Raw genomic sequence first — 15968 nt, forward strand, 5'->3', positions numbered from 1 at the left:
AAGTTTGATCAATTTTGATAAGTGACAGCAATAAAAATACTCTAAATGTCATTCATCCTGACATTTGGTGACTTTTTCCTAAAGTGACCCAAAATACACAAAAAAATAAAAAACATTCCAAAATGTCATTCTTTATTTTACTAAAATCGATTTTTAGATTTACCAGTCTGTATTAAATCAAGGAAAATGGTGGTAATGGTTGGAATCTTATTGAGTGTGCACGGAAACGGCCATTATGTTATGTTATTATGTGGCATGCGAAATTGTGAATCAAATCGCCCACTTATGATTCCTGTAAACTGTTGACTTGACGGAAGCAAGCGCAAGTTATGGTGCAGAGGGTTCGAAATGCGAGCGCTCACTCACACGTCGAAAGAGGATGTGAGGAGCCCAGCTGCTGTCTTCTGCGTTTGAGGTTTACTCATCTCAAGGGGGAAGTGGTGTGTGTGTGTGTGTGTGTGTGTGTGTGTGTGTGTGTGTGTGTGTGTGTGTGTGTGCGGGCAGCGTTACAACCTGCGAGTAAAACAGGATATCCGACCTGGAACAAATTGAAATGTGAACTTATTTTCGCCGCCCGTGTCATCCACTAAGGACAAATAAACGCTTCAAATACGCCTGTTCAGCATGGGTTAGTGCCATGCACTTCCGGATAACGAAAGCTCAAGCAATCTCTGATGGGGGCCGCTAGAAAACAAACCCTTTACGTCATTTGAACAAGGCAGAGCGATTGAGAAAACGGGGTAAATGGCTTGAATAATGGTTTTAGTCTTAGTACTTTGAAGGTGTGAAGTGTCAGTCATGATCACTGAGCAACTGTCTAGTTAATTGACTTTTCTGTTGCTCGGATTATTTGTATAGACGAAGTTGAAAGGGTAGCATGTGGGAGAGATGACGTTCGCTACCAGGCTAGCCGTTATGTTTTGCTAAATTACTCAAAGACAACCAAACATTTTATACACCGCTTAATTGCTCTGTCCAGTCTTCCTCAGTTCTTGTCATTTCACTGCATTTATAGTCCCATTTTTGCAGGAGATTGTGACATGTGGTCACTCCGCAATAGCAATGTGCTTGCTAAAAAAATAAATTTGTTTTTTCTTGTTTTCTAAAAACGTTCAAATATGACTTAGGCAGCTATGCAATTAGGCTAACAGGATATCGGATGCCAAAACAATCGAAGTTATTCTCTTCAGCTCGTTGCTAAAATTGTGAAATTACGATAAAGCCTATGCAGTGTGACTTATCTGTGGTGGTGGACCCTGAGAGCGCAACCCCCCCCCCCCCCCCCAACCCCCGGTCATGTGTGAAATTGAAAGGCATCGTATCCAAGGAAATGCAAGACATCAAAGCTCTTAACGTCCTCAAACGCAGTATGCTAATTGATCTTTGATCGCTAACTTGACTTCCTGTTGCGGGGTGTATGTTTGAAATCGGCTTTGCCGGTGCATCGACGGGGGGGCTGGCGTCACTGGCGGGCCCGTTAGGAAATTAGGAACTAAGACGTCACACGTTACAAATGAGATTAGCTTTAGCGACCTGCGGACGAGTCGGCTAAGACGCTAAAATAGACCAAATCCTTGGGCTTGTTATCAGAGTGCTGGATCTGCGTTAGCTGTTTATGCAGTCAAAAAAACAACAACAACAAACAAATACAACGAGAATATTCAACCGCCGGCAGCACAATGCGATCGGATGCAGTCGAGTGACAAGACGATTCTGCTCGTTCTCCTGTTTAGCCTGTGACAGAGCAACAATTCCCTTGGAAATGTTTGCCGCTGGTTTTCATAAAAGATAGCATCAATGTCTATTTGCATGTTTTTAGGCACACTACACAATGTTAGCATTGTAAGACACTGAACTATCAAGATGAGCAGACGGGGAAGCAGTTATCGTTTATTTGCATGAAATCATGAACGGGCAAACTAAGCGGACATATACACTCACAAATACTTAAAAGAGAGGACACGCACTTAAACATGTGTGTGTGTGTGTGTGGGGGGGGGGGGGGACATCCTTTTGGATGTTTTTATTGCATTTAGAGCCCGAAAACAGTTATAATTTATGCAAATGTTAAAAACGGCAAACACTAACCCTAAAACTAAATTATTAATATTATGTCAGGTATCAAAGAAGACACATCCAAGAAGTGTGGGCAGTCAGTTTTCATTAAATGTAGATTTTTTGTTTGTTTGTATTTTTTTCTATAAAAAACATTATTCCCATAAGAATTTATAACTTTTTCGTTATAAAGAAGTATTTTCTAAAAAAAAAAAAGCAGTACTTTATCTTCAAAAGATTAGGACTTCAACATTTGTTTTTGTTTTTTAGTATGTGTGTGAATTTCAAAATTAACTAATGAATAACATGACTTGTTTCTTGTTAAATTTAGACTTAAATCTCATGACTTAAGAAGGACAAAATAATATTTCATTCTCGAAATGATCAGACTTTTTTCTTGTAGGAGCCCAACTTTTGTTTTCATAATACCGGTATCTTATTTTAGTGTGTGTTTGAATTTTGAAATTAACTTTCTTTTCTCATTAACATTCCAACCCTTTTCATAAAAAAAGACTTAAGATTACAACTTATTTAAAAAAAAAAACGTAATTAAAAAAAAAAAAAAAAAAACACTTTATTCTCAGAAGGTTTTGACCTTATTTCCAAAAGTAGTAATTATGCTCTGAGGTTGTGTCTCAAAATACACACAACCCTGAACATTAATTATCTTGTCTTTGTAATGTATTCAACTGAATATACGTTGAAAAGTACTTGCATATCGTATTCTGTTTTCATGTACGTTTTACACAATGTCCCAACTTCATTGGAATTGGGGTTTGTAGTTTATTTTTGTTAATGTTACCTTGGCAGCTAGTGCTAAAGTTATGTTTGTATGTTGTTTTTGTTCCATGACTAGTTGTTGTCCTGGAGCAGGACACTTAATGTAAAGGAGATTTTCTTTTAATTTGTCTCAATGAGGCTTGAATAAAATGAATAAATAAATAAAAATAATCTTATTTATAGTCATATTTGCCTGGTCTTTCTTTAATAGTGCCTTGAATTTTACTCTTATGTTAAAATCGTATTCAAACAACAACTCAATAGGGGTTACTGTTTGATCTGAGTGCTTCAGGTCTATGAGGAAAAACCAAACTCCCCACAGTCAAACTTATCCCTCTGGATGGCGATGATCCGTTGATATCAAATCAACAATGTCAAATCAATCAATCAAATTTGTGGGAAATGAAAAAAAAAAACTATGAACGCTGTTGTACTTACTAGAAGACTGACTAATGTACGCAGTAATTGCTCAGCGGTAGTGTGTCTTGTTCTCTGAATGTTTTAATTTTCCTTCCGGAGCATAGTGTTGACTAGCCGATCGCATTTTGAAAAAAATCTAACAGAATGCTGACGAGACGATGACAACCGGAAATAGTTGGGCTGGCTGAGATTGAAAATGAACCCCACGCAGTAGCGCAATTCAGTGGTTTCTCGAAGTGTTCTAAGTGTAACGCTAGTGGTATGCTGGTTCCCTCTAGTGGCGAGTGAAAGAATCACTAAGTACAGTTAGGTTAGATTTAATTTATAAATTCAATACATTTGCATTGAATCGAGGCCAAAAATCCTGCCTCCTAACATACTGGAAAGTGTACTTATAAGGCATAGCGATTAAGGTTCACTAGAGTACTGTTTCGTATCAATAGCATAATTACGTGTAGCAACCCATCAAAGTGATGTGTGCCTGTATTTCCTTTACATAATAAAATAAAAGTAATATTTAGCACAGTGGATATGTTTAAACTGCATGTTACAATGGCTTACAATAAAATTAAATACACTTTTATAGAATAAAGCCTGTCTTGTTTTTGATGAACACTTAGGCCTACTACAGGACTGTATTTTAATGTCCGTCATGATGATAGTTCTTGGAAGTGCTCGGCATTTTTTTGGGGTGGTACTTAGTGTAAAAGTTAGAGAACCGCTAATTTAATTATTTTGATAAATATGTGTTTTTTTTCCCCCCCTAGAGACAAACATACTGTACTTCCACATTAGCAGTGGGCGTCGGCGCCACGCAAGCCGAGTGGCGGTGTGAGGGAGCGGGGTGTCCCCGCTGGCTGTCCCCGCTGGCCTGCTGCCTTACATGGGCAAACCTCGGCTTGGAATTTCACCGCGTGACGTCACTGCCCACAAAACTCTCCCAGAATTGAGGATCAAGAAGTTTGGGCTGTTCCCCCCCCACAACCTCCCCCCCCCCCCCCCCCGAGGATTCTGTCTGTCTCCCTGTCTTTTTTATTTCATCGAAAGCCCAAAATAAAAAGGTAAGCCGAAGCGAACCGCGCGCGGTTGCGTTGAGCTGCCGCGGGGGGTTTAGGAAATGTTTGACGTGCGGTTGGCGACAGTTCGGGTGGGGGAAGACGCTGCTTCTTCTTAGGGGCTCCGTGGTAGCGGCGGTAAGAATGCGCGAGTGTGACCCGAGATTCGGACGTGGTTGGCGGGGGGAGGGCGTGGACACACCTAGGGCCGACGCTCCACGACTAGCCTAACTAGCACGACTAGCCGGGCTAATCCTAGGCTAACTAGTCACTAGCTAAGGAGACGTAGCCGAGCGAAGTTGGGGAAAGTTTTTGTTCACAACTTTGGGCGTCTCTTTCTCTGTTTTTAGCCGAGTGGCGGGTCTGCTCGACAATGCGGAAGACGGAACTATGAGCCCCGGAGAGGAAAAATGTCTCGGAAAAGTCGGAACTTTTTGGGGACCAAAGATCCCAAGGGCAAAGCTCGAGTTTGTTAAGTAAATCCAACCGCTGTGTTGTGAGTTAAAGAAACAGATTCGTCAAACTGCCACAGGGGCTTTAAATGTGATAACTCATAGTTATCACCTGTTTTATAATAATAAGTTTCTCAGACATTTTAAATTGGATTCGATCAGTGGTTCTCAAACGTTTTACACAAAATACCACCTAAAAACGGTTAAGTGTCCATAAAAAATGACACAGACGTTTTATTTATAAAAAGTATATTTCACATTATTGTAAGCCACTATAACATTATGCAGTTTCAACATTAACACCACACTTAAATATAAGATTAAAAACTACTAAAATATATATTTTTAAAATGATTGTACATACAAGTTAAAGATTGGACTGAAATGAAACTATAAAACAAAGTTCGTAAAGTTCAAGTGAAGTGAAAATAAAAATGTCTTATAAATTTGAAACACACCGGCACGTTGGTTAGCACATCTGCCTCACAGTTCTTGGGACCGGGGTTCAAATCCCGGCCCCGTCTGTGTGGAGTTTGCATTTTCTCCCCGTGTCTGGGTGGGTTTTCTCCGGGCACTCCGGTTTCCTCCCACATCCCAAAAACATGCGCGGTAGGTTGTTAGAAGACACTAAATTGCCCATAGGTGTGAAGGTGAGTGCGAATGGTTGTTTGTTTCTATGTGCCCTGCGATTGGCTGGCGAGCGGTTCAGGGTGTACCCTGCCTCCCGCCCGACGATAGCTGGGATAGGCTCTAGCAGCTCGCGACCCTAGTGAGGATAAGCGGTAAAGAAAATGGATGGATGAAAAAAATGCTCACCAAACAAACTATAATGTCGCAAAAAATACGCAACATAAATGATGATATCATCTGAATTTACTCACTCAGTGTGAAATCTGGGCCTCTTTAACTCATTCAGTGCCAGCCCTCCCAGTTAACATGGATATTTGACTTCTAAAGCAGTCAGTGGCACTGAATGTGTTAATTGATTACATACAGTAGATGGATGAACAAAGATGCATTAGTGGTAGTTAAGCCTGTCACAATAATTACGATATCGACTTATCGTTCGATAAATCAAATGGACACGATAGTTTTTCTGGACTCGATAAATTGCCATTTCTGTGGTGGGCCGGCGCACGGCTCACACAGTGAGCGAGTTGGACGGCTGTGTCATTAGCTGCTAGTGGGCTCATGGAATGCCAGCGGACCGCTACACTCGTGCCGGTGTTGACTCCGTCCAATACTCCACACCCTGCCTCCTTGTGCAGCACGTAGATTCACACAACAAAGACACTTAAGGGAAAGTTAACTGTTTTTTGTGTTCCTGAGCTAACGACTAGCCTGAGAGTTAAGGAGCTAAACAACTCGCTCCACCACGGCGATGTCGTTTAAAACATCAGAGCTTTGATCTGAGTACATTAACTGTTTAATAAGCATAACCTCATTGGCACACGTTATTTAGCCAGTATTTGACTACAGCAAACGTCATCGTATATTTGTATGGTTCACACCACCATACAAAAATGTCACAAAAATTGGATACACAAGTAAAGTATGTACGTTTTGCCATCTAATAGAAGATCATTTATTTGTTCTGTCTATCACTATATGTCGCTGGCATGGATAGATGAACAGATATTCCGTATTTGTTGTATATAAATAATTTTCTGACCAATTACGTGAAATTTGATAATTTTCTACAGCGCACCAGAAGAGCTCTCACGGCACACTAATGTGCCACGTCACACTGGTTGGGAATCACTGTTCTAAAGTGATTATAATTGGAACAGAAGGCTCCATGTAAACCAGGCTGGTCTTGCAGCCTGCATCTTTAGTCTTTCTTTCAGACCCAGGGGGATCCATATCACAGAGTAAAGAAAAACAATTTAATGGAGAAATAAGAAAATAAATTATACCAACAATAATACAAATCAGAGGCATTAAAAAAACACAACATTATCGTTTATCGTGTTAGTTTTCGGGACAATATATCGTCTTAAAATTTGTTATCATGACAGGCCTATTTATAGTGAATAAATATGTTTCTTGACCCATAAAATTGGATCATTTCCAACTGGTACTCACCGACTTAGAAAAAAAAAGTTTCAGTTTTTACAGGTAAAACTTAAATTAGTGCTAAACATCATTTTAGATTTGTTCACCAGTTACTTTTAAAGTTTTATTTTTTTTCAAAATATGTAATATTAATATTAGAGTAGTAATTTAAAAACACATTGCCTGTACAGTTAATAAAGGTTGTATGATGGCAACACTTTGTCCCTATGGTAAAAAAATAGAAATTTTAAACTCCATGACTCAAATGCTTATTGTTTAATATGATGCTTTATTTGCTGAAACATTGTTAATCGAAAGCTTTTTTTTTTTTTTTTTTTTTTCCCCTCATATCAAAGATCAATGACTGGTCGTCCACCACTTCTAGTTGCATCATAAAAGGCCATCAACAACAATGCTCGGTTTAGTCACTATGCATGTCATCTCCATAAAACGGTGCTTATGCAACATAGTAGCAATCTGTTGAAAAGAAATGATAATAGGTACACATGGTAGTTATGTTAAATTGGCATTAGGCTTATGAAGGGCGCTCCTTTGGAACATTTTCTCCCCCGTTAGTGCTCTCTTGACCCAAACAGTTTGAGAGAATTAACTTGGAATTGAAGGGTAATATAACGGAAAGGTATCTTATTCAGGCATAAACAACCATTTAGTTTTTTTTTTATACGCAGATGCCCATGCAAAATACATAGCTGGCCTTGCCCACATGCGAGGGCATTACAGTGCCATAACTGGTCAATTTATTTTTACACTTCACTCGAGCAGCGGCAAATCTGAAGCTTCCTCGTACCTCATATTTTGGCTCCCAACACAAAGCAAAAAATTGAACAAATGATGTATCGTAACTTGAAAAATTAAGTGTCAATTCCTGGTTTATGGCCATTAATTCTTTTCAATTCCAATAAATTACTGTTACCAGTAATTCCCATGGAAAGTTTCCAATTTAGAACAATCTCGTAATAAACTGGTTTTATAAAGGCCGTGGCACGGTGGACGACTGGTGAGCACATCTGCTTCCCAGTTCTGAGGACCCGGGTTCAAATCCGGCCTTGCCTGTGTGGAGTTTGCATGTTCTCCCCGTGCCTGCGTGGGTTTTCTCTGGGTACTCCGGTTTCCTCCCACACTCCAAAAACATGTATGGTAGGTTAATTGAAGACTGTGAATTCCCCTTAGGTGTGAGTGTGACTGTGAATGATTGTTTGCAAATATGTGCTCTGCAATTGGCTGGTGACCAGTTCGGGGTGTACCACGCCTCTCGCCCAGAGTTAGCCGAGATAGGCGCCAGCACGCCCGCGACCCTAGAGGTACGGATGGATGGATGCTTTTATTAAGTGTAATTACTGCACGTACTGTAGTATTTGTGTGTTGGATGTGTGCCTTTAAGGGGCGTGGACTAGTAAGTGATGCCAGGAGCTGGAGTCTGGTTGGCCGGTTAGTCTGCGTGTGAGCGTTTGGGCGTGAGTTGTGGCTTACAGCAGCTCCTTGCGAGTGTTCTCATTATGTATTTGTAAATTTAACTCTTTGTCCTGTTCAATAAATGGCCGAAAGTGCATGGGAGACTGTGCCTCTCCTTGTCCACATGCGAGGGCCTTGGAGTACATTGATTGCTCTTATTTTTTTCACTTCACTCAAGCAGCAGAATATGTAAAACTCACTCGTAACTCAAATTTTGCCTCGTTACTCAAAGTAAAAAAATAAATCCACCAAGGGACAGCTCAAAACTTGAAATAACTGCGCTGTGGGTCCACTTCGCACCACTGTATTCGTAATGCAGTTGGGCAGTCAGTGGCTAGCTAGCTAGCGAGGCCATTGATGGATGAAAGACGCATGCTGCTCATACCTGTAGAAGCTGAAATTTCCTCTCAAAGTTCTTAACATAACGTTGTAGCTCTCAGACGACTCACGCAGAACAGCCGCCGTAGCACCATTAAAATGTGCCTGAGCGACTGCAGTGAACCCACCAGGAGGGTCTGCGGCTCAAAGCGTCTTTCAACTTTAACATCATCAACACTGTCAAACGTGTCCTTTTTATTTTTTTAAAAGCCTGCCGCCGCGTTTAATGCAGTCAGAAATGGTTCTGAGCGACGCATATGTATGCGGTTTGATAGCGGCTGCTCTCAAGGGGCTGTGGGGTGGGAGATGGGGATGGGGTTGGTATTATTGATTTGAAATTCACACTGTGTGAGTCCTCCTTTTAACAGCTACAGTCAGGCTCTTTTCCCTGTTCGTTTATTCTGACGCCAAGTCAAAGCACGTTGACATCGCAGTACTCTTCGCTTCTTAATGGAAGTCTTAATTAATGTCTCCATACTCAAAAATAGGCTGAAATGAATTGCAGTGCTAATAGTGTTCGTATCGCAATATGACAAGACAAAGTTCAAATGCTAGCGTTAGCTTCCAGCTGCTAGTCAGCTAACAAAATGTGCCCTCACCTGTCGTGACTTATTCATGGTCGAGCTTAGTGAAGATGAAGGGCTTCCCACAGCTGACGTTAGCTCCTAGCTATCAGCTAACTAGCCGTAGAGGGGCCAGCTCCTCTTTCGACTGTCGCTTGTTGACTGTGTGCGGATCACAGAGCGAGCCGACAGAGTTGGACGCTTTGTCGTTAGCCACTACTGGCCTCGTGGAACGCCGGCGGACAGGTACACTGTTACCGGTGTTGGCCTCGTCCAATACTTGGTCCATATGCAGCGCCTAGATTCACACAACACAGACAGTTAAGGGAAAATTAAGTGTTTGTTGTGTTTGATAGCCTGGTCACGAGCTAACGAGCTAGCCTGCGAGCTAACGAGCTAGCGACTTAGGGAGCTGAACAGCTCACTCCAACGCGGAAAAGTTGTTTGCTTAGTCAGTGCCTCTCCGAGTTGTTGTGTGTGTTAGTCCCAAATTAACACAAACACAGGAACGTTAACTGTTTATGAAGCATAACCTCAGTGGCACGTTATTCAGCCAGTAGTTGACTAAAGCGAACGTCAATGTATATTTGATTGACAGGTTAAGGGCTCGTCTTCAGCGGACCAACCACACAGTAGCTGAGTTTACATGGAGACACTTTTGTCATTCCGATTGACATCATTCCAGTTGAAGATCTCCGGTCAACTGTTTTTACATGTGACGTGATCTGTTCTGATCGGGTGTATACATGATGTGCACTAGATGGAGTACCTGGAGAAAACCCATGCAAGCACAGGGAGAACATGCAAGGCCGGATTTGAGCTTGGGTCCTCAGAACTTTGAGGCAGATGTGCTAACCAGTCGTCCACTGCGCCTGGAAAAAACACACGTTTTTTAAAATGTATTTTTAAATGTTTTGTCAGGAGAGTTCTTGAAGATCCTTGTGTGATGAATCAGATGTATAAAAAAAAAAATGCTAAAAGACACACGTTTCCTTTTCACACCGATTCATCATCATCATAGTTTTCTTTACAATTCATCAACAAATTATGAAATCTGCCAATGTGGAGATCAAGCAGCGTGTTCGACCGCCATTTTGTCAGTGGTCCAAACAATTGTTTCTTGTCGGAAAAAAGAAATGTATTATCCAAGCAGGTACAAGCAGTTTGTAAATTAACATTTTGACATTTTCACTGTTATGAAAGTGTAAAACCAAGTTTACCGCAGCTAATAATAAAACCAGTTGCATCTTTTGCGCACTCGGTGTGAAACACCTTTGAGTCAGCTGTCAATGTTTAAAATACCACGGGGGGTGTAAAAAAGGGCTTGTTACGTTGTACACAGGTTGTCAAAGATGCTTCATACTTTGGAATGCTAACCAGTATCTTTTAAACAAAAAAATTATGTTGTGAAATGCCTTTGCGTTTGGCATGGAACACAATGAAGCATGACATTGCCACAAGACAGTGACAATGCATCCCGTCTCTTTGATGACATCATAGCCAGCGTATTGCCCGACGGCAACACTTGCTCTCAACGCAACAAGCTATTTTTTTTATTTTCTTTGAGCCCTGGTTTCGCCTAAAAATGGCAGCTTCCAACCAAAAAAAACCCACTTCCTAGTCACTTTCCACCTGTCAGCATGGGTACTTGAGACTTTTCTGTGCGTCCTATTACAGAAGAAGACGGTATCCACCCAATTTTGTGTTGATCGCTGAAACTGGTGTCAGGGACTATTTTTTTTTTTCCAAATTTAAAGGTCCTATGTCATCAGATCTTTTACGCCTGACAATTGAGACAGCGGGATTTCTCATTAATAATATCTAAATAAGCTTTAATCTGATTTGATCACTTTGATCTAAATTTAAATATAGAAATCAGGCTTTGCTCTGATTGGTCCTTGGCGATATCACAGCATCTTGTGGCCGCCAAGCGTTCATAGTGACGTCGCGTTTGGATCCTTCTATGTGGGGTCTTACTATCTTTGTGAAGCAGAATTCCCAAGCCGTTGGATTGTTGGCCCACTAAGAGGGAAGGTGGGAGGTGGGGGCTATTTTGAGGTAAGACTCGTCATCTGCTCCCATTCACTTAAACATAACAGGTGCGTCACGTTTAAAACTTGCACACATTTTGGATACTGATGACTGCAAGCGTCACCATTATCCATAGTTACATTATAAATGATAAATGAAGTTATGTGTTGGCGTAAAACAACATATCTGTACTTTATATACAGTATTTGTATGGCTTAAAGCCCGGAGATGCCGTGTTGCCATTCAGCTGAGTTGACTGGGTGGGCACCAACTATGAAGTGGGCAGTACTTGACAACGATTTGAAATCTACCTGTTTTGCAAGCCTTATGCTGTTTGTTTCCTTTTGCATTCAATTGACAAACCACATAGATTTCAAACTTCAACCAAGTCACAGACTCATTTTGACCTTTGTTATGCATAAAAGTAGAAAAAAATTGGATTTGGATGGCGTTGGACCTTTAAATCCCTGGAATTCAACCTAAAATGGCATCTTCAAACCAAAATGAAGATTCTATTCACTTTCCATTATGCGTCCTGGAGACATTTACATGCATCTTGTTAAGATCGATATGTCCCCCCAATTTCATGCCGATCGGAGGGGATAACTTTATGAGGGGCGTTACTGAGGGATGAAAAAAGAAATAATAATAAATAAAATAAATACACTTCACACACAATTTTCAAAGATTGGTGTTTATTAATGCTTATTGAGGCCCAAAAATGTGATTAATTTGCGAGAAGAATGATAACATAAATTCCAAGATCAAAGAGTTTGGCGATTCAGTTAAATGTGGCCAGGAGATGACTCATCATTATCATTTGCTTATTGACAGGAAAGAAAAGAGCCCTTTTGTTAATCAAAGAAGCGGATTATGAATGTGAATGTACAAAAAAAGAGAGGGTCCATTTACTCTGCAGATTACATTGTAGTGATTAAAAAGGTATAATTAAAGTCTGATGACTCCCCAGGAGTGCCGCGGGGGTCAGCGGTGATGAGGGTGATATTAACAGCGGCGGCGGAGAGACAGACAGAATATTATTACACAGGCAAGTCCTTTTGACTGGGCCGCGATTTTACATGACAAGACACTGAAAAACTCAATTCACAGCACATCTGCATTAAATGAACATGAAAGACAAGACAATTACTGTTTCGTGCTGATATTCCTTTTTAATGTATCTTATTGGCATCGTATTTAAAGGTCTCGTGTTTTGCCTTACCCACTTTTTCTAGTATTTGGAATGTTATATTGGCTCTATGGTGCCCCGGTAAACATGTGAAAGATGAATTAAAATCGTCCGCGCATTCATGAGTTCAACATTTATTTTTTGCAGAGGGGCCTGAAATCAGGTCATTCGAATTCCTGAAGCTTATCTACCTCACTAGCGAAGATCTCCGCCTTCCCTTTCTGCTCCTGAGCCACCGCTGTTAACATAACAAACGTGTGTGCTCTCACAAGTGGGTCTTCTACACGGAAAGGGGACGTTCTTAGCCAAATATGGATAAAGCTGATACAAAACTGGGTCAAACAGAAGTAGCTGTCAGAGAGGGGGGGGGGGGGGGGGGGGGGGGGCTTTTCTGGACACTCGTATGACAAAACCAAGGTGTTTTTTTTTTTTTAAATGAAATTGACACTTTTATACTAACACCTTGTTAGAGAGAATCTATGGAGGTCTAAATCGCCAAAATATGGGACGAGACGAATTTATTGTACTATAGCTACAAATTTATTTTATGAGCCATACACCTTTTTAATGTGCGAGATTTGCATATTCAAAATATTTAAAGTTATATACACCTCTAGTGTTCCATATTCACACATTTAATGCCTTTAATGTACCATATTGAAATCATATTTAATGTCCCATACTCCTCTCTAATGTACCCTATTTACGTCCGTTGTAATGTGCTCTGCAACTCGAAACCATAGTTCCGATGTTGTGGGGCTGCACGCTTACGTCCGAAATGATAATCACGATTATTTTGATCAATATTGTAATCACGATTATTCCTCATGTTAGGGGAAACGTCTGTATTTTTACTACAGTACTTTTCAACAAACAATATGTAAACAGTTTTCAATGCAAAATTAATCTTTAAATAAGAACAAATGATAGATAATTAAAAAATAAAATGTATCGAAGAATTAGAAATGTACTAAGAGCTAACTGAATATACATAACAAACAGTGCAATCATGAAGTGCAACTCAATTGAAGCAAATACAGTTTATGCATAAAAGGCAATAGTAGGCTGCAAGCAACGACTTTTCATTTGAAAATCCACGTCAATATAGTGAATTGTCAAAGATGGGAACAGGTCCAATTGGCGCCAATGTGCTTCGAGGGCTAACTTCATAATAAAAGCATCGCATATTAATACATTGAACATCAATGCCATCTTAGGCTCTTAATTTGTTTTGAAGTTGGCCCCGCAGAGCGTTGCCGGCATGTTACCGTAATGCTTAGTATAAACAATCGTTGTGGCGGCTGGCTAAGGGCTGGTGCACACATAAGGATTTTTCAAATCTTAAGCGATTTTTTTTTTTTAGCTGTGATAGTCCCCACAAAAAAAAGATAAAAAAATCAGGTATTTAAAAGTTTTAGTCGTTATGTGTGTTGTGTGCTCCGATAATCTGAACCCAGAACAGCACACACATAAGGATTCAGTTCTGCCACTGTTCTCGAAATCTTGTGTAATCACATGCAATCTCACAATACCGAAGAAGAAACACTTCCGGATATGCGACGAGCTTTGCCGAGTGTTCCTGAAGTTGCCGCAGCCGGGAGTCTTGTAAAATGCAGATGTCTTCGAAAAACGACTTGCTTTGGAAAATACTTTTTGCCGACTGGGGAACCCACTTTTATCCCAAAAAACATTGGGTCAGACATGCTTGTTTTTATTTACGGTCGTGTCCTTTTATTGCATCGGGGTGCTTTTTGATTGGCTATATTCTGCTCAAAGTCACAATTCACGGTGTCATGACTTGGAAGAAGTCGGCTTTCCGCCACACACGAAGAATATTGAACACGTTCATTATTTAAGATTGTCGGCCGCGACCGGTTTCAGACCCTGAAATCGGGACGAATCCACTCTTAACACAGGTCAGACCTAAGAACAATCTTATAGGCTAATCTTCTAAGATTTAAGATTGTCTGGCGTTTGACGTGCTTCGTCGGGAAGTGGCAAATTCGGCACAAAAACCATTGCCATTATGTGTGTACCGGGCCTTAGTTGTTTCTCTCCGCATGACTCACTCTCGTTATTCCACCGAGAGAGTCTGAGGCTGCCGCTGCAGGGTGCGCTGGGCGCTGCTCGCTCGTTATTTAGGCAGCATAATGAAGCCTTAACTGAACATTCGACCCCTGGTGGTTGGCTGCCTAGGTTGAGAAAGTGCTTCATATGCAGCAGCATTTGCAGCATTGTAAATGTAAAAAGCGCTGACGATCAGGCTAATTTGATCGTGGCAGCCAAAATCGTGATCACGATTAAAATTTGATTGTGCAGCCCTACATTGTAGTTAATCTTTGTACCTGTAATGTATTTATATTCAAATATTTATGTTTAATATTTTACCATATTCACATCATATTTAATATTCTACAGAGCTCAAAAGTAGCATATTTACATAATATTTAACATCTATATACTTGCTTTATCTTATAACCCTATTCTGTTTAGTGGTTCTTTTGTCATCATGTTTTTATGGGCTGGATGCTTCAATGTTTTGGAGCAAAGTACTTTGATGTCCAGCCCCTAAAGTTTAGAGTGCCCTGGCTGTTCTGGTGGTGTTGGTTTGGAGCGCTAACAATACAAATAAACACCCACACGATGGATATGTCGCAACACACCACGTATGCAAGTGAGGCAGGGCGCGACAACAATGCTAAAGTGTGCACTCAGTGACGCTTGTGAGTTCTTAATTTCACAAGGGCTATGTGAACTGCTATCAATCAAGATGTTAACATGTCTTCACTGCTTCAAAGTGGCCGTGTGAAACCCGGTAAGAGGGCGTAACGAGCCAGTGTTTTATCATTAATGACTTCAGAGTTGAAGTTATTTATGATGTCATGGGAGCGCCATACTCACAATCGCTCATACTACCTCCAAAGGCAGGAAAATTGCCAGGTCAACTTTGGAAAAAAAGAACAGGGACACTGAAGGGATGAAAAGTGCGGGAAAGGTTTTTGTGGAAGTTGGAACATCGACACAATGAAATGAAAATTAAATGCAAAAATGCGTTGTCAACTTAGTACCCTTCATTTCGTGCACGTGTTGTTCAAAAGTGCGGAAAATTTGATACTTTTACAGGTGGCGTGAAAGGGGCTTCTGATACCTACCTGTAGAAGCGAGAAACTGGCAGGTCGACTTAATGTGAAAAATGCCCTTTTCCATGGAGCCTTTTAAAAAAAAATGATTCATCAATATTATAGAAATGGGAAAAAAAAAAATTCCCCCAAGAGTGTTTTGAGATCTGACGGGTATTTATTTGATCCCTGAGAGATTGTGCCCCTCGCTGATCTGCAGCGCACATAAGCTCTTGCATTGGCCTTCCCCTCCACTTTCTTCTTGTCTCTCATCCGTGCATTTCCTGTGACTCAGGCCACACAGGCACAGGTAAGAAGGGAAGTAAATGTATGTACTGAAAATATTACGTGGCTACTGGAGCAACGTTTCTTAAACACACCCAAAAAGCGGAGGGCAA

The 15968-nt window shown here is 40.8% G+C and overlaps 1 protein-coding gene across 4 annotated transcripts in view; it reads left to right on the top strand.

The window, feature by feature from the left end:
• The first annotated feature begins 4055 nt into the window (after nt 1-4055).
• Nucleotides 4056-15968, top strand: part of lpp (LIM domain containing preferred translocation partner in lipoma) — a 133866-nt gene continuing 121953 nt past the window's right edge. The window contains exon 1 of one of the 4 annotated variants that reach the window (XM_061780189.1): nt 4056-4316. The gene's annotated coding sequence lies outside the window, so the exon portion shown is untranslated. Of the gene's footprint in view, nt 4317-4343; nt 4449-15968 lie in introns of those variants that run through there. The other 3 variants (XM_061780185.1, XM_061780187.1, XM_061780188.1) reach the window with 3 other exon arrangements.

The sequence above is a fragment of the Phyllopteryx taeniolatus genome, chromosome 7, assembly GCF_024500385.1.
Source record: "Phyllopteryx taeniolatus isolate TA_2022b chromosome 7, UOR_Ptae_1.2, whole genome shotgun sequence".
In the NCBI taxonomy this organism is placed as follows: Eukaryota; Metazoa; Chordata; class Actinopteri; order Syngnathiformes; family Syngnathidae; genus Phyllopteryx; species Phyllopteryx taeniolatus.